This window comes from Heteronotia binoei, chromosome 11 (assembly GCF_032191835.1).
Source record: "Heteronotia binoei isolate CCM8104 ecotype False Entrance Well chromosome 11, APGP_CSIRO_Hbin_v1, whole genome shotgun sequence".
NCBI lineage: Eukaryota > Metazoa > Chordata > Lepidosauria > Squamata > Gekkonidae > Heteronotia > Heteronotia binoei.
In genome coordinates, this window is record NC_083233.1 from 75365500 (window position 1) to 75384303 (window position 18804).

Genomic DNA, 18804 nt, shown 5'->3' on the forward strand with positions numbered 1-18804 from the left:
GAAATGATGTATTGTAACGTAAACCCAATCATAAACCAAGTCTTCTAAGCCCCGAAAGCATACAATGCAACATTGTTCAGAAAGGATGTTAGGTGTGAAAAGCATTGATCTTCTATGCAAGCTGAATTGTGTCATTTCACCAGCACAATTTTAACAGAAAGGAAGAAGGCATTTTCATCCACCAATCTTGGTACCCAGCTCTGCAAAAATACCCTACAGACTATAAATTGCAGAAAGTCTCAGAACAACCAGCAAATTCCACAGAACAATCAGCACAGTCAACAACCATCTTCCTTATCTTCAAACCCCTTCCAACCTTCCCAGCAATTAACACAGAACAATGGTCACATTCAACAGCCAGTTTCCTTATCACTACCCTTCCAGGAAGCCCCACCAAACAATGGGCACATCCACAAACCAATTGCCTTTTCATCACACCCCCTCCAGCCTACAAATAGCAGCTCTCCAGCAGCCCTGGCCCCACTCAATGCACAGCAGCCAAGAAGGTCTGAGCGCCTGCTCCGGCTGCAACGCCACTGAGGATGTTCTCCGCAGCTGAGAAAGAAACGTCTGGAAGGAAAACTTTCTCCAGTAGAACATGGCACTTGAGCCCGAAAGATTCTACAAACCCTAATGTGTCATTTCCTGTTTGCAACTGCTTTCTGGGAACAAGAAGGTACACAATGGGTTGTGTAATGTAGCCATGGAGAGGACAGATGTCGTTAGACTAGCTGGTAAACTGAGTTGTGTTTCTTTTTTTTATCCCAAGTACCCTATCCTGATGTTTTCTAGTAAACTTCATTTCTTTTAGAACATAAGAACATAAGAGAAGCCATGTTGGATCAGGCCAACGGCCCATCAAGTCCAACACTCTGTGTCACACAGTGGCAAAAAATTTTATATACACACATACACTGTGGCTAATAGCCACTGATGGACCTCTGCTCCATATTTTTATCTAAACCCCTCTTGAAGGTGGCTATACTTGTGGCCGCCACCACCTCCTGTGGCAGTGAATTCCACATGTTAATCACCCTTTGGGTGAAGAAGTACTTCCTTTTATCCGTTTTAACCTTTCTGCTCAGCAATTTCATCGAATGCCCACGAGTTCTTGTATTGTGAGAAAGGGAGAAAAGTACTTCTTTCTCTACTTTCTCCATCCCATACATTATCTTGTAAACCTCTATCATGTCACCCCGCAGTCGATGTTTCTCCAAGCTAAAGAGTCCCAAGCGTTTCAACCTTTCTTCATAGGGAAAGTGCTCCAGCCCTTTAATCATTCTAGTTGCCCTTCTCTGGACTTTCTCCAATGCTATAATATCCTTTTTGAGGTGCGGCAACCAGAACTGCACACAGTACTCCAAATGAGACCGCACCATCGATTCATACAGTGGCATTATGATACTGGCTGATCTTCTTCGTGGTCTCTGTGCATCACACCAATGGGAGAGGCGCCGGCGCCGATCACGATCGGTAACTTCAAAGCCGCGGATTTCCGCGCCCCCGCCCCGGTGCGCATGCGCAGGCACCCCTCCCCTGCGCATGCCCAATGGGGCAGGAGCGGACATCCCGCCAGTTCTCTTCTGACCGCCGCTGAGATCAGTCGATCTTTCCTTCGGTCGGTGGATTACTTGCTTCAGCCTTGCTGGTTTTCTTTCCAGTGCGGATTCTTCTAGCGTTATCGCTTTCCTTCATTTCGTGAGTGGGGTGGAGTGTTATTTTTGTTATTTTTCCTTGACTCCAGTATCCCTTTCCCTTCCCTTCCCTCTTTCCCCCCCTCACCCTCCCCACGCTTTCGCGTATGGAAAAGCGCTGGGGCTTCTTCAAACGGTGCAGGCGGTGTGGCAGTAAGATCGCCCCTCCGGACGGCCATACCCTTTGTTTGCTGTGTTTAGGAGAGACACACAAACCGGACTCCTGCACCCATTGCGCGAGGTTTTCCAGACAAACCCGCAAAAACCGAGCGGCTCGTCTCGCGGCAGCCTTGGTCGAACAGGCGCTGTCTCTGAGGAATATGGCGTCATCAGAAAGCGCGCCAAAATCCTCGACGTCGGTGGTCGATACCGACAAAACCTCCCTCGATGCCGATCGCCCCCTGAAAAGAGCGGGCTCGGCTTCGTTATCAGAGACCTCGACACCAGCGAAGAGGTCTAAGGAGGATAAAGGAGCTTCTGCGGGGTCGAAGAAAAAGTCCGACAAACAGAAGCATAAGAAGGTTCCTGCGACCTCGTCACCGACATCGCCGCCCGATCTAACAACTCCAGTGTTACCGCCTTTAAAGTTGCTGGCCTCCCCGGCTCGGCATCGACCGACTGTGCCGCTCGAATCGATGTCGACGCAGATAGCGATCTCTTCCGACTCCGACCGAGATCTGGAATCGGCGCAATGTCTGGTGAGCGATGACAGCCCTTCGGACCTCACTCAGGAGGAGAAGGACAGCTCTCGAGATCGACCGGAGACGACTCCTCGGGATCGATCCCGCAGTGCGCAGAGAGTTTCCCCTCTAACACTGAAACGGGTGCCACATCCGGACCAGCTTAAGACATCCCAACGGGACCGATCCTGGAGTCCTCGGTATCGACGGGATCGTCGGTCATCGAAGGAGAGATCTCCGGAGGATCGATCTCCTAGGAGGCACCGAGAAGTTTCCCCACGACTGCGAACACCGCCACCGCTCTCGTGGGACCAAAGGCAATGGCAATACCTCTACGGGTCCTGCCCGATGCCGTCCATGTTTCCCTGGTTCCCTCCTCGTCAGTCTGATTGGGACCAACGTTCGGAAGCATCTTACCGTTCGAGGACATCGTACCGCCCCCCGAAGCGCAAAGCGTCGGCGTCGGTGTCGAAGCCTCCGGCCGAGGAACCGGCAAAGAGGAAGAAGTCTCCTCCCACCGAAGAGACTGTGGCCCCGGAACCGATTCGCGATCGACCCGCTCAGTCAGACCAGTCGGAGTCCCCGGACTCACCGGGATCCTCCGAGGGCTCTATCCAAGAGGAGCAGCTGTCCTCAGAGGAGCTATCTCCCCCAAACAAGGTCGGAGAAGACCAGCCCATCTCCCCTTCGGAGGACTTAAAATCCTATGGGGAACTGATAAAAAGGATGGCTCAGTCTATATCTTTGTCGACCATTCAGCCTGTGCCTGTCGTTACCGATAGTGTATTCGACATCGTTCAGATGGATACATCGACGGCCGTAGCGCTTCCATTGACAACGGTGATGTTACACACTGCAAAAGCTTCATGGGACAAGCCTGCTTCCACCCCTATTACATCGCGCAGGCTTGATCACATGTACCGTATTCAAGAATCCTCAGCGGACTTTCTCTTCAATCACCCCCGACCCAATTCAATCGTAGTGGCTTCATCCTCCAAGGCCAGGAAGACCCACGCCACCCCTCCAGACAAGGAGGGTAAGAAGCTAGATGGTCTGGGGCGAAGATTTTACACGGCAGGAGCATTGGGCCTCAAGGTCGCCAATTACGCTGCCTGCATGGGGCGCTATCAATACGCCCTATGGGATCGTGTGTCCACCTTACTCCCAGGGCTTCCAGAACACTCCAGAAATGCCCTTAAGAAAATCCAGAACGAGGGCATGGCATTGGCCAAGCAGCAGTTAAACTCCGCTAAACACGCTGGGGATATAGGTGCCAAGACTCTTACTTCGGCTGTGACTCTTCGGAGACACTCATGGTTGAGGTCCACAGCCTTACAGGCCGACACCCAGGCTTATGTCGAGGACTTACCTTTCGATGGAAAGGGGCTATTCAGCGCCACCACCGATACGGTGCTCCAAGACATGGACAAAAGCATCCGTACCTCCAGGAATCTGGGGGTACCGGCGTCATCCAGGCAGCAAACCAAGCGTCCATGGTCCAAGGCATGGAGCAAGAAACCCTTCCAGAAGCAATCTGGGGACCAACAATGGCGGCCCAAGACCTCGGGCTCCTTCAGCAAGTCCCAGTACGGGGCTAAGGCCAAATACTCGCCTACCTCCTCCCAGTCTTCCAGGCAAAAGGGGAACAGGCCGGCTAAACAGGGCCTTTGACTCCCCCCCCTTCCTTTACCACACCCCCTCCAATTCTTCAGACCACCCCCGCCTCTGGCCCTTTTTCCGAGCGTGGTCGTCCATAACAACAGACCACTGGGTGCTGTCGATAGTCCGGCTGGGCTATCTAATCGAATTTCTACAGGAGCCGAAGGCTCCAACATTCGTCTACACCACCCCGTCTCCCACCCTCCGAGAGGAGGTGAGGACTTTGCTCGAGAAGAAGGCCATAGAACCCGTTCCGCCAGACCAAGTCCGAATGGGGTTCTACTCCCGCTATTTTACCGTCCCGAAGCGGGATGGGGGCCTGCGGCCCATAATGGACCTTCGGGGACTCAACGACTTTATACCACACCAAAAGTTTCGTATGACATCCCTGTCCAACATACTTCCTCTGCTAAACCCTGGAGACTGGATGGCTACATTGGACCTCCAGGATGCTTATTTTCATATAAGCATCCATCCAGCTCACAGAAAATTTCTAAGGTTCGCCATTGGGACTTCGCACTTCCAATACCGTGCGCTTCCCTTTGGGTTGTCAACAGCCCCAAGGGTGTTCACAAAGACTATGGTAGTGGTGGCGGCCCACCTCAGATTGCAGGGCATAGCAATATACCCGTACATCGACGATTGGCTTCTGGTGGCCGGATCCGAACCCGACCTCCTGAAGCATATCTCCACCACCCTGAACCTCCTCCAACAGTTGGGGTTACGAGTGAATATGAAGAAGTCCTTCCTCCATCCATCCCAAAGGATCCAATTCATTGGGGCGATTCTGGACTCACAACAGTGCAGGGCTTTTCTGCCGGAGAAAAGAGCAAAGGACATTATAGACTTAATACACATTTTCCGGTCAAGCCAAACCGTAACTGCACTCCAGATTCTGCGATTGCTGGGACTAATGGCAGCCACTACGGCGGTGCTGACGTTTGCACGGCTGCACATGAGGAGTCTTCAGTTGTGGTTCCTGAGACGATTCCGTTGTGGGATAGACCCTCCGCTACGCAGGTTTTCCATTCCGCGGGAGATCCTGGCGTCTCTGACGTGGTGGTGCCACAAGCAAAACTTGCTTCAAGGGGCACCGTTCCACAGGCCACAGCCGACAGTGACTCTGACCTCAGACGCATCCCTATGTGGATGGGGGGCACATGTCAACGGTCTTTGCGTGGGCAGCAGATGGCCCAGGGACCACCTGCAATATCATATCAACTTCCTAGAACTTCTGGCGATTCATCACGCTATCCTCTCTTTCAGGCCTTTGCTAGCAAACCGAACTGTAGCAATACTGACGGACAACACCACGGCGCTGGCCTATATAAACAGGCAGGGCGGCACGGTGTCTCGCAAGTTGTGTTTTCTAGCATTGCAGGTATGGCAGATTTGCATGGAGATGAACACTTACCTCTTTGCAGCTCACCTCCCGGGCGAGCAAAATGTATGTGCGGACTTCCTCAGCAGGGGAGGAGCGTCCCTGCACGAGTGGGAATTGAACTGGATCTTCCTACAGCCGGTCTTCCAGGAGTGGGGGACTCCGGAGATAGACGTCTTCGCCACTCGGGACAACAGAAAGTGCGAGAACTTTTGTTGCCGGGGGGGGGGAAAGATCCCTTGTCGCTGGGGGACGGTCTTCTGCTTCGCTGGTACCGCCTCCACCTCTATCTGTTTCCCCCGATCCCGCTCATCACACGGGTGGTGCAGAAACTATACTCAGAGCGTCCGAGGGGCATCCTGATCACCCCCTGGTGGCCCAGGCAACACTGGTTCGCCCCTGTGCTACAGTTGTCCAAGGGCAGGTTTCACCACTTCCCAGGGGAGCCGGACCTACTTTCCTCCCAGCAGGGCAGGATAGTTCACCACGACGTCCCGCATCTGAAATTGACGGCATGGAAGCTCGGCTGAGCGAGCTGTCAGAGAGGGTGCAACACGTCATCCTTAATTGTAGGAAGGAGTCAACGAGGAAGTCCTATGCCTACAAATGGACTCAGTTCGTTAAATTTGCCTCTCAAAGGGGCAGTGACGCAAGGAGGGCGGGCCTCCCTAGCATCCTTGACTTTTTGGTCTCCTTGTTAGACAGGGGACTGACGGTCTCTTCCATCAGGGTGTACCTGGCGGCCATCTCAGCCAACCATGAGCAAGTTGAGGGCAGGTCGGTGTTCACTCACCCTACCACCAAGAGTTTCCTGAAGGGGCTGGTGCGGCTGTACCCCTCTGTCAGGGCTCCTTTGCCTTCCTGGGACCTACCCGGGGTTTTGGAGGGTCTCATGGGAAAACCCTTTGAGCCTATGGCCACTTGTTCCCTGCAGCTTCTTTCATGGAAAGCGGCTTTCCTGGTGGCCATTACCTCAGCACGTCGGGTGGGAGAACTGGCGGCTTTGCGATGTGACCACCCTTATCTGCAGTTCAGCACGGAAGGGGTGCGTTTGCGACCAGATGTGACCTTCCTACCGAAGGTGGTGTCTGCCTTCCATTTAAACAAGGAGATTTACTTACCGGTCTATTTCCCGAACCCCACTTCGGCTTCGGAAAGACGTTTTCACGCTCTTGACGTGAAGCGCGCACTCTCCTTTTATTTACATAGAATCAGACCGGTGTGCAAGGACTCCAGGCTCTTCGTCTCGTATGCCTCAGCTTCTATGGGGCAGAGAATCTCCTCACAGAGACTGTCCAAGTGGTTGACAGAGACAATTAAGCTGTGCTACTTGCTACGTAAGCGGCCCCTGCCGGGGCCTATCAGAGCTCACTCCACGAGGGCAGTGGCTACCTCAGCTGCGTTCATGAAGGGGGTGCCTTTGCCGGACATTTGCAAAGCAGCTACTTGGTCCTCCCCGCATACGTTCATCAAACACTATGCGCTGGACCTTCAGTGGAGACAGAGTTCGTCGGTGGGCAGTGCAGTTCTGCAGTCGCTCGCCTATTGACGGACCACGCAACCCTCCTCCAGGTATGTGGTGAGCTTGCTATTCTCCCATTGGTGTGATGCACAGAGACCACGAAGAAGATAAACAGGTTTCCTACCTGTAACTGATGATCTTCGAGTGGTCATCTGTGCAGTCACACTACCCGCCCACCTTCCCCACTGCTGCGGGTCCGTCCAGGGCTCCTGCAGCGGTCAGAAGGAACTGGCGGGATGTCCGCTCCTGCCCCGTTGGGCATGCGCAGGGGAGGGGTGCCTGCGCATGCGCACCGGGGCGGGGGCGCGGAAATCCGCGGCTTTGAAGTTACCGATCGTGATCGGCGCCGGCGCCTCTCCCATTGGTGTGACTGCACAGATGACCACTCGAAGATCATCAGTTACAGGTAGGAAACCTGTTTATTTGTTTTCAATTCCCTTCCTAATAATTCCCAGCATGGGGTTGGCCTTTTTTATTGCAGACGCACACTGTCTTGACATTTTCAGTGAGTTCTCCACCACGACCCCAAGATCACTCTCTTGGTCAGTCTCTGCCAGTTCACACCCCATCAACTTGTATTGGTAGCTGGGATTCTTTGCACTGGGATTCTTTGCACTTGGCCACATTGAACCGCATCTGCCACGTTGACGCCCACTCACCCAGCCTTAACAGATCCCTTTGGAGTTCCTCACAATCCTCTCTGGTTCTCACCACCCTGAACAATTTAGTGTCATCCGCAAACTTGGCCACTTCACTGCTCACTCCCAACTCTAAATCATTTATGAACAAGTTAAAGAGCATGGGACCCAGTACCGAGCCCTGCGGCACCCCACTGCTTACCGTCCTCCACTGCGAAGACTGCCCATTTATACTGACTCTCTGCTTCCTATTACTAAGCCAGTTTTTGATCCACAAGAGGACCTGTCCTTTTACTCCATGACTCTCAAGTTTTCTAAGGAGCCTTTGATGAGGAACTTTATCAAAAGCTTTCTGGAAGTCAAGGTAAACAACATCTATCGGGTCGCCTTTGTCCACATGTTTGTTCACCCCCTCAAAGAAATGTAACAGGTTAGTGAGGCAAGATCTTCCCTTGCAGAACCCATGCTGAGTCTTCCTCAATAACCCGTGTTCATCAATGTGCCTACTCATTCTGTCCTTGATAATGGTTTCTACCAACTTTCCCGGTATTGAAGTCAGACTGACTGGCCTGTAATTTCCCGGACCTCCTCTGGAACCCTTTTTAAAGATGGGGGTGACATTTGCTACCTTCCAGTCCTCAGGAACGGAGGCAGATTTCAATGAAAGATTACAGATTTTTGTTAGAAGATCCACAAGTTCAACTTTGAGTTCTTTCAGAACTCTCGGATGTATGCCATCCGGACCCGGTGACTTATTAGTTTTTAATTTGTCTATCAGTTGTAGGACCTCCGCTTTTGTCACCTCAATCTGACTCAGGTCTTTCAACACCCCTTCCAAAATTAGTGGTTCTGGGGCGGGCAAAAAGTTCTCGTCTTCCACAGTGAAGACGGAGGCAAAAAATTCATTTAGCTTCTCAGCCATTTCCCTATCCTCCTTCAGTAATCCTTTTACCCCATGGTCATCCAAGGGCCCCACTGCCTCCCTGACTGGTTTCCTACTTCTAATATATTTGAAGAAATTTTTATTGTTGGTCTTTATGTTTTTTGCAATATGCTCCTCATAGTCCCTTTTTGCCTGCCTGATCACAGTCTTGCATTTGATTTGCCACAGCCTGTGTTCCCTTTTACTAATCTCACTTGGACTGGTTTTCCACCGCTTAAAGGAGTCCTTCTTACCTTTTACAGCTTCCATTACTTTGTTTGTTAACCACGCAGGCCTTTTCTTATGCCTGTTTGTGCCTTTCCTTTCCTTTTGATAAGCAATCATCTCTGACTCCTTTATGCAAACTCCACGCCTATGAATTTAAACGTATATTTTCAACAGTGTCCTTCATAAAGTTCATATCTCTGCTCGCTGGCGTTATATTTTATGAAGCACATGCTCCCCGGCGCCACAAGGTCTCATTTATGTCAGATCCGGCCCTCGTAACATAGGAGCATGACATTCCGGGTTTAGAACATTGGTAGATGACTTGTTATGGAAATGCTCTGCCAGTCTGTCGGTAAAACACAACAGGGGTCCCCAGACTTGGCTCTTCAGTAGGGTGCTCAAGGCAAGAAATAATTTGAGATTGTTTGCCGCTCTCTACCTCTGTGTCACGCCCCCGGTATTCCTTGGAGTCCTCCCATCCGAATCCTGACCAGGCCTGACCCCGCTTAGCATCCCAAGTTCTCACAAGCTGGTGTGAACTGGCAGAGACTGACCAAGAGAGAGATCTTGGGGTCGTGGTGGAGAACTCACTGAAAATGTCAAGACAGTGTGCGATTGCAATAAAAAAGGCCAACGCCATGCTGGGAATTATTAGGAAGGGAACTGAAAACAAATCAGCCAGTATCATAATGCCCCTGTATAAATCGATGGTGCGGCCTCACTGGGAGTACTGTGCACAATTCTGGTCACCGCACCTCAAAAAAGATACTATAGCATTGGAAAAAGTGCAGAGAAGGGCAACTAGGATGATTAAAGGGTTGGAACACTTTCCCTATGAAGAAAGGTTAAAATGCTTGGGGCTCTTTAGCTTGGAGAAACGTCGACCGCTGGGTGACATGATAGAGGCTGACAAGATTACTCATGAGATAGAGAAGGTAGAGAAAGAAGTCCTTTTCTTCCTTTCTCACAATACAAGAACTCGTGGGCATTCAATGAAATTGCTGAGCAGTCGTGTTAGAACTGATAAAAGGAGGTATTTCTTCACACAAAGGGTGATTAACATGTGGAATTCACTGCCATAGGAGGTGGTGGCTGCTGCCAGCATAGGCAACTTCAAGATGGGAATGGATAAGCATATGGAGCAGAGGTCCATCCGTGGCTATCAGTCACAGCTTATTGTTGGAACTCTCTGTCTGGGGCAAGTGATGCTCTGTATTCTTGGTGCTTGCCTTGTACCCCCTTACAAGGGCACAGTGGAAGGGCTTCTAGCCCCACTGGTGGACCTCTTATGGCAGTTGGCTTTTTTGGCTACTGTGTGACATGGATTGGATGGGCCACTGGCCTGATCCAACATGGCTTTTCTTATGTTAAGCTGGGATAGTCGCCTGGGTCATTCAGGTCAAGGCTGGATGCTCTTTGCTCCGGGACCTTCTTTCCTGAGCTGACAAAAATGTGTGAGCTAGAGGCTAAAAAAATCCTGTGAGCTCGCTCTCACCAACTCAGAGGGAACACCGCTCGTGGGTCGCCCTGCCGAAAAGGCTGGAACCCACTGCTTTGCATGTACAAGAGCGCGTTGACTCACCAGAGTTATTTGGCGAACTTCACAGCAGAGCGGGGATTTGAATCCGCATCTCCCTTGTCCTAAACCAGCATGATAATTGCTATACCACTCTGGCAGTCAAATCTGTCCCTCTCTGCTCTGTCTTTGGTGTCTGTGGAGATTAGGGGCTGATTCGCAAAGTCATTTCAGGGAATCAGATATATGGATCAGGGAGTGCGTTACGTGTTGTGCTTTTAGGGGGAAAGATTAATTGTTCTGGGGCAAGTGATTCTCTGCATTCTTGGTGCTTGTGGGGGGGGGGGCACAGTGAAAGGGCTTCTAGCCCCACTGGTGGACCTCCTATGGCACTTGGTTTTTTTGGCTACTGTGTGACGCGGACTGGATGGGCCACTGGCCTGATCCAACATGGATTCTCTTATGTGACACAGAGTGTTGGACTGTATGGGCCATTGGCTTGATCCATCATGGCTTCTCTTATGTTCTTATGTGACACAAAGTGTTGGACAGGATGGGCCACTGGCCTGATCCAACATGGCTTCTCTTATGTTCTTATGTGACACAGAGTGTTGGAACACTGGCCTGATCCAACATTGCTTCTCTGATGTTCTTATGTGACACAGAGTGTTGGACTGGATGGGCCACTGGCCTGATCCAACATGGCTTCTCTTATGTTCTTATGTGACACAGAGTGTTGGACTGGATGGGCCACTGGCCTGACCCAACATGGCTTCTCTGATGCTCTTATGTGACCCAGAGTGTTGGACTGGATGAGCCATTGGCCTGATCCAACATGGCTTCTCTTATGTTCTTATGTGACACAGAGTGTTGGACTGGATGGGCCATTGGCCTGATCCAACATTGCTTCTCTTATGTTCTTATGTGACACAGAGTGTTGGACTGGGTGGGCCACTGGTCTGATCCAACATGGCTTCTCTGATGTTCTTATGTGACACAGAGCACTGGACTGGATGGGCCATTGGCCTGATCCAACATGGCTTCTCTTATGTTCTTATGTGACACAGAGTGTTGGACTGGGTGGGCCACTGGTCTGATCCAACATGGCTTCTCTGATGTTCTTATGTGACAAAGAGTGTTGGACTGGATGGGCCATTGGCCTGATCAAACATGGATTCTCTGATGTTTTTATGTTAAGCTGGGCTAGTCGCCTGGGTCATCCAGGTGAGGGCGTTACCCACTGCAACCCCCTGCTTTGCATGTACAAGAGCGCGTGACTCATCAGAGTTATTTGGCGAACTTCACGGCAGAGCGGGGATTTGAATCCGCATCTCCCTTGTCCTAAACCGATACGATAATTGCTATACCACTCTGGCAGTCACATCTGTCCCTCTCTTCTCTGTCTTTGGTGTTTGTGGAGACGGGGGTCTGATTCACAAAGTCATTTCAGGGAATCAGATATATGGATCAGGAAGTGCGTTACGTGTTGTGCTTTTAGGGGGAAAGATTAATTATTCTAATTCAGTCCCTGTTGAGGGAGGGAAGCGCAGACCGCCACGAACGGATGCGTGCACAGATTGCTGGCCCCATTTATTATTCCCTCCCTCCGCCCGCCCTCAAAGCGACTCTTCATAAAGGAGCTTTGATTATTTCGGTAGTTTCGTGAGTCATTCCTTATTGGGGTCGTTTGTGTTGTTGGGTTTGTTTTCTTTCTTGCTTTTCTTCTTCTTTTTTTTTTCCTTCACAGCAATTTAGGTTTTGAAGCATTTGTCCCATGGTAACAAGAAGTGTGTTCCTTTTGTCAATAACAATACATCCCGCGCACATTAATAAGCCGATGTGCGTTCGGAGCCCTGAGAAGCGAATGTGCAGAGCGTGGCAAGAGGGAAAGGTTTAATTGCTACGCTTATTGAAGGCGATTAATCCTGTTGATTGAGGAGTTGGGAACACGGGGGTGGGAGGGGGAGTTTGCGCCCGGCCGTGTGATGTGCACAGAAAATATGGCAACGGAAATCTGTTGACTAGAGAAACGGTACACGTGGATGAGTCGATGGAGAATATCATCTCTGTTTATCCTGGCTAAATTGGGAGGGGTCGCAAATACAGTAGAAGACAGGAACAGGATGACCTTGCCAGGCTGGAAAACTGGGCTGAAACCAATAAAATGAATTTTAGCAGGGATAAATGTAAAGTTCTGCATTTCGGTAGGAAAAATCTAATGCATGGTTATAGGATGGGGGAGACTTGTCTTAGCAGTAGTCTGTGCGAAAAGGATCTAGGGGTCTTCGTGGATCAAACGCTGAACACGAGTCAACAGTGTGATGCGGTGGCTAAAAAGGCAAATGCAATTTTGGGCTGTATCGACAGAAGCATAGTGTCCAGATCACGTGATGTGATGGTATCGCTTTACTCTGCTCTGGTAAGACCTCATCTGGAGTATTGTGTTCCATTTTGGGCACCACATTTTAAGGATATGGACAAGCTGGAACGGGTCCAGAGGAGGGTGACAAAGTTGGTGAGGGGTCTGGAGACCAAGTCCTATGAGGAAAGGTTGAAGGAGCTTGGGATGTTTAGCCTGGAGAGGAGGCAGCTGAGAGGTGATATGATCACCATCTTCAAGTCCTTGAAGGGCTGTCATCTAGAGGATGGTGTGGAATTGTTTTCTGTGGCCCCAGAAGGTAGGACCAGAACCAGTGGGTTGAAATTAAATCAAAAGAGTTTCCGGCTCAACATGAGGAAGAACTTCCTGACTGTTAAAGCAGTTCCTCAGTGGAACAGGCTTCCTCGGGAGGTGGTGGGCTCTCCTTCCTTGGAGGTTTTAAAAAAGAGGCTAGATGGCCATCTGACAGCAATGAAGATCCTGTGAATTTGGGGTAGGTATTTGTGAGTTTCCTGCATTGCGCAGAGGGTTGGATTAGATGACCCTGGAGGTCCCTTCCAGTTCTATGATTCTATGACCCCTCTCCCATGCAACCCCCCCTCCTCTTCAGTGGGAGGAGGGGGCCACGTAGTGGACGTGACCCACCGCTTCTCTGTGAGTCACCAACTGGTGACCTGAGTATGGATCAGGTGGGGGATTCAGCCCATTTGCCAGCACACAACTTGGACCGATGGAAGGAAGTGCCAAGTAGCCTCTTTGCACTACTGGGCCAGAGGACACCCAAGTGGCATTAGGGTTGCCAGTCCCCAAGTTCCAGCGGGGGTTCTCCTGGTTTTGGTGGCTTCTGCTGATGAAGAATATTAAATAGCGGGTTCAGTGCATGATAAGGAAGAGCCCCGTGGTGCAGATTGGTAAAGCTGCAGTACTGCAGTCCTAAGTTCTTCTCATGGACCTGACTTCGATCCCGGCGGAAGCTGGGTTCAGGTAGCCGGCTCAAGGTTGACTCAGCCTTCCATCCTTCCGAGGTCGGTAAAATGAGTCCCCCAGCTTGCTGGGGGGAAGGTGTTAGATGATTGGGGAAGGCAATGGCAAACCACCCCATTAAAAAAAAGTCTGCCGTGAAAACGTTGTGAAAGCAACGTCACCCCAGAGTCGGAAACGACTGGTGCTTGCACATGGGACTACCTTTACCTTTAGAGCAGCCCCGCGGCACAGAGTGGTAAAGCTGCAGTACTGCAGTCCGAGCTCCCTGCTCACGACCTGAGTTCGATCCCGGCAGAAGCTGGGTTCAGGTAGCCAGCTCAGGGTTGACTCAGCCTTCCATCCTTCCAAAGTAGGTAAAATGAGGACCCAGCCTGCTGGGGGGAAAGTGTAGATGATTGGGGAAGGCAATGGCAAACCACCCCATTAAAAAAAAGTCTGCCGTGAAAACGTTGTAAAAGCAACGTCACCCCAGAGTCGGAAACGACTGGTGCTTGCACAGGGGACCTTTCCTTTACCTTTTTTTTACTTCAACGCATGATGAGGCGAGGTGTCAAGTTCCCACTATTCCTTCAATAAAGAAGACTCTCCATGGATTTGGATAAATATTTATTGTAAGGCAGGAGACTCTGACACCAGCTTGTTGCCAAGCAGTGCCAAACTGACACACAACCATCAATGTCCAGGTTATATACCCTTGGAACAGGCGTTAAACGCAGCGCCTGAACTTAGGGCAGGAGGACAGTTCAAATGTAGTGGCTGTAGGTCACAGACACACATTCACTATCAAGCTATCAACTAAACATCTGGAGGAGGGAGCAACGACCTTGGGACTGTGACGTTCCCCATCTCCTAGGAGGCCAAGCAGGTTAGCTTTCCATTCCGCAGTAGACTAAGCATTCTACTCACGCATTCCAGACACCACATCAAAGAGACGCAGAGAGCACACAGGAACTTGACAGGAGGCTGCAGCGACAACAGATCTTGATTCCGTTACAGCAGGGGTGGCCAACGGTAGCTCTCCAGATGTTTTTTTTTGCCTACAGCTCCCATCAGCCCCAGCCATTGGCCATGCTGACTGGGGCTGATGGGAGTTGTAGGCCAAGAACATCTGGAGAGCTACCATTGGCCACCCCTGCGTTGCAGCGTGGTAACGGTTAGACTAAGGCTGCTCAACTGGGCCAAGGGGGCCAAATGTGTACACAGCAAGGTTCCCGCCCTGGAATGCCATTGGGTCATTTGAACCAGCAGGGGGCTGGCGATTGGTCTGGGGAAACAGAGATTTGGATCCTGCTTCCCATTGTTCCCAGTCCCCAAGCTCATTCTTTAAGGCTCCAATGAGCCTGGCAGGAACTGCCTCTAAACATGAAGCCCACGTACACAACAACAAAGAAGAAAGAAGAAGAGATGATTATAATGATGGAGGATTTATACCCCGCCCTTCTCTTTAAATCAGAGACTCAGAGCGGCTCACACTCTCCCTTATCTTCCTCGCCCGCAACAGACACCCTGTGAGGTGGGTGGGGCTGAGCAAAGATTCGCTCAGTCTGGAGCGAGAGCAGCTGATCTGGGAGCGATGAAGCTGGGGGAAGCATGGGATTGGCTCCCTCTGGGTGCGTGTGGTCAGATGGTTCCCAGGACAGAAAGGAATTCTGGGAAGTGGTGGCTGTCCCAGCTTGAATGGCTTGCGTTTCCCTTCTTTAGCTTGCAGCCATGGAGCGGGGTTGGGGGGGCGGGGGCGGGAAACATAAGTACCCTGATCTGCAGGATGCTCTGGATGCAGCAGCCTGTGACTTTGAAACCCTTTGTGAAAGATGCAGGAGGATTTCTGTAGCAGGAATTCCTTTGCATATTAGGCAAAGTAGTACATATAAGAAGAAGTACAAAGAAGTACAAATAAGAAGTCCTTTTCTCCCTTTCTCACAATGCAAGAATTCTTGGGCATTCAATGAAATTGCTGAGCAGTCCGGTTACAACGGATAAAAGGAAGTACTTCTTCACCCAAAGGAAGAAGATGTGGAGTTCACTGCCTACAAGCATAGGCAGCTTCAAGAGGGGATTGGATAAAAATATGGAGCAGAGGTCCACCAGTGGCTATATGTGTGTGTGTATACACACACACACACATATTGGCCACTGTGTGACACAGAGTGTTGGACTGGATGGGCCATTGGCCTGATCCAACATGGCTTCTCTTATGCTCTTATGTGACACAGAGTGTTGGACTGGATGGGCCATTGGGCTGATCCAGCATGGCTTCTCTTATGATCTTCTTCGTGGTCTCTGTGCAGTCCCACACATGGGTCTTGCCGCAGGCAATGAATCCATTCCTCGGAGTTCCAATAGCTCGCCTATAGCGCTTTTGGCGCGCTCCCCTCCCGCCCTGGGGAGCAGGCAGCGACCGCGCATGCCTGGAGCGGGGGGGGAGCGCCCATTCCACTCAGTTTCTTCCTTTCCGCCGCCCGGACAACACCTTCCTCGCTGCGCTCTTCCTTAGCTCGTCTCTCCTCAGCTCATCTCATCTCTACTTTGACTGGTATCGTTTTCTCTTTCCCCGTTTCGTCCTAAAAAAACAAACAAACAAAAAAAACCCGTTTCTGCGCTTTTCTTCTCTTTTTCCTACCCGTCCCTTCCCTCCCTTCCCCCCACCGTCCGGGTCGTATGGAAGGGAAGGTTACTTTCAAGAAGTGTAGGCACTGTGGGGCTAAAATTCCCACCACAGACGGCCACAGTCACTGCCTTTTCTGCCTCGGGGAGGGCCATCGAGTCGACGCTTGCCCGCATTGTGCGAACTTCGGCAAGCAGGCACGCAAAAACCGCGCCGCACGACTACAGGCTTTCCTCTTAGAACGCTCTCTGCGGGCTATGCCCACTTCCGACTCGCCGCCTCCCCCACCTCGAGCGGGAGATTCGGCTGCCCCGGCTGCGCCTCAGTCTCAAAAGACGCACAAGTCCGGGAAACGACCTTCGAAGCACGCCGAAGCCGGCCACAAGTCTTCGAAAAAACTGCGTCATTCCGAATCGGAGTCGGCGCCTAAGAAGCCTCGACACTCGGATTCGGCGCCTAAGAAACCTCACCATTCCGAACCGGCGCGTCATTCCGAGTCAGCGGACGCGGCGCCCATAAAGCCCCGTAACACCATGTCCTCGACTGCTCAATCGAGTTCAGCTCAACCACTCCTGCCGTCCGAGTTGTCGACCCCGGTTGACGTCATCACGGACATGCCTCGGCTTACACCTCACACCTCCACGGCCGTGGAGGTGATTCCGATTCGATCTCGATCGCCTTCAGTACATAGCGTGGTACCTTCTGAGATCCTTGAACCCGACCGTACCACCGACCCGACACAGACTTACCTACGCCCATCTTTGCGACCTGACTCCTTCCACGATGTTGCACTCTCTCCGCTGTACCGTGAATCGGCAACGCAAGTCTCCTCCCATCGGATTCGAATTCGATCACGCTCTCCGCGTAGCCGCCACGACTCCGGTTCCTCCGTCTACTATGAACAGCAGGATTACTACTCCAGGAGGCGATATGAATACTCTCCTCTATCCAGATCGCCCTCACCTCGACAGGGCAGGTCCCGTCACCGTTCCGGCTCCCACTCCGAGTGGGACATCCATCGTAGATACCAGGAGTCAGACTCCTACTTCCACCGTGATCCCGCTACTCCACGGGTCCGTTATGGCGGTTCGCCTCGGTCTCGTTACGCGCGCACAACCCGACGCGAGGATTCACCTCAGCTCCACTTCGACCGCCCTTCTCGACTTCGTGACCCTCGAAGCCATTTCGAGTACTCACCCAGACTCCTCAACCGCCTCCTATCATCTGAACCAGAGGCTGGCCCCTCGCATCAACGCCGTGAGCACCCTCGGTACCGAGACGTGGCTAAACCGCGTACTGCTTCTGCCACTGTATCCGTGGCCCCGGATTCTCGACTTCGGTCTCCTCCCAAGACCTCGGATCCTGCAGCCCCCATCTCGGAACCGATCATTCATCCACCCTCCCCCTCCACGGGGGCCTCTTCCTCGGGTAGGGAGTCCCCAGCCTCTTCGGATTCGGAGGACCACTCTCCATCTCTCCCCTCGGACTCTGCGCAACAGCTCAGGCTCTCTCCGTCTGATGCATCCAAAGCGTATCTCAACCTTATTACTTCTATGGCGGAGGCACTGAAGATACCTCTCCAGGCGGACTCCCCCAAAGTGTCGGACATGGTACATGACCTGGTGCAATCAGACTTCCCTCCCGGGTCCTTGCTTCCTATGCTACCGGTGCACCTGGAGGGTCTTCAGGAGACTTGGGACAAACCTGCATCAGTACCTCCCACTTCTAAGAGACTGGACTCCCTCTATCGAGTCCATGCCCCCGACGCTAAGTTCCTCGCCTCACATCCAGCTCCGAACTCTATCATTGTTCATTCTGCCATGAAGGCCAAACCCTCCAGGCATCCCGCGCCGCCGGATCGTGAGGGAAGGAAATTAGACACCTTGGCAAGGAAAATCTTCACACTTGCCTCCACCAACTCGAAGCTTAACAATTACCTGGCTTATTTTGCTGCTTATACTTTTAATCTGGCGAACCAATTCACACCACTGATACCATCGCTTCCCGACTCCTCGCAGAGAACAGCATCAGCCCTGGTTTCCGAACTCTCCAGGGTCTCCAAACAACAAATTAATTCGATTCGACATGCGGTCTCCTGTTAATCCCGTGTCTTCGCCTCTTCAGTTGCCCTGCGTCGTCATGCTTGGCTGAGATCCACTAATCTTCAACCCGACATCAAGCAGAAGATAGAGGATCTTCCCTTTGATGGCCTCGGCCTCTTTCATGCCTCTACTGATGAGGTCTTGTCCTCTGTTGACGACGGTCGTAAAAGGGCCAAGCGCCTAGGAGTCTCCCAACCTGCTTCGCAACCGTTTGGCCGCAAACAACCTTGGAAACCATCTTTCCAAAGACGCCAGCGTTCTCCTAAACAGTCTGAATACTGGAAAAGAAGACCTGCGCAACAGAAGCCTTCTTTTCAGCAAAGGCAACGCCCTCAACAGTCCAAAAAATCATCCCCCCCTACCAAGCAGTCTCTTTGACTTCCCCATTCAGTCACCCTACCCCACGCGTCTTTCCCCATTCTACAGGACTTGGACTTCAATCACGACCGACTCCTGGGTACTCACCATCGTACGTCTGGGGTACGCAATAGAG

General features: G+C 51.7%; 1 protein-coding gene across 1 annotated transcript in view; it reads left to right on the forward strand.

The window, feature by feature from the left end:
• NCOR2 (nuclear receptor corepressor 2) overlaps nucleotides 1–18804 on the forward strand; it is a 480522-nt gene that overhangs the window by 43856 nt on the left and 417862 nt on the right.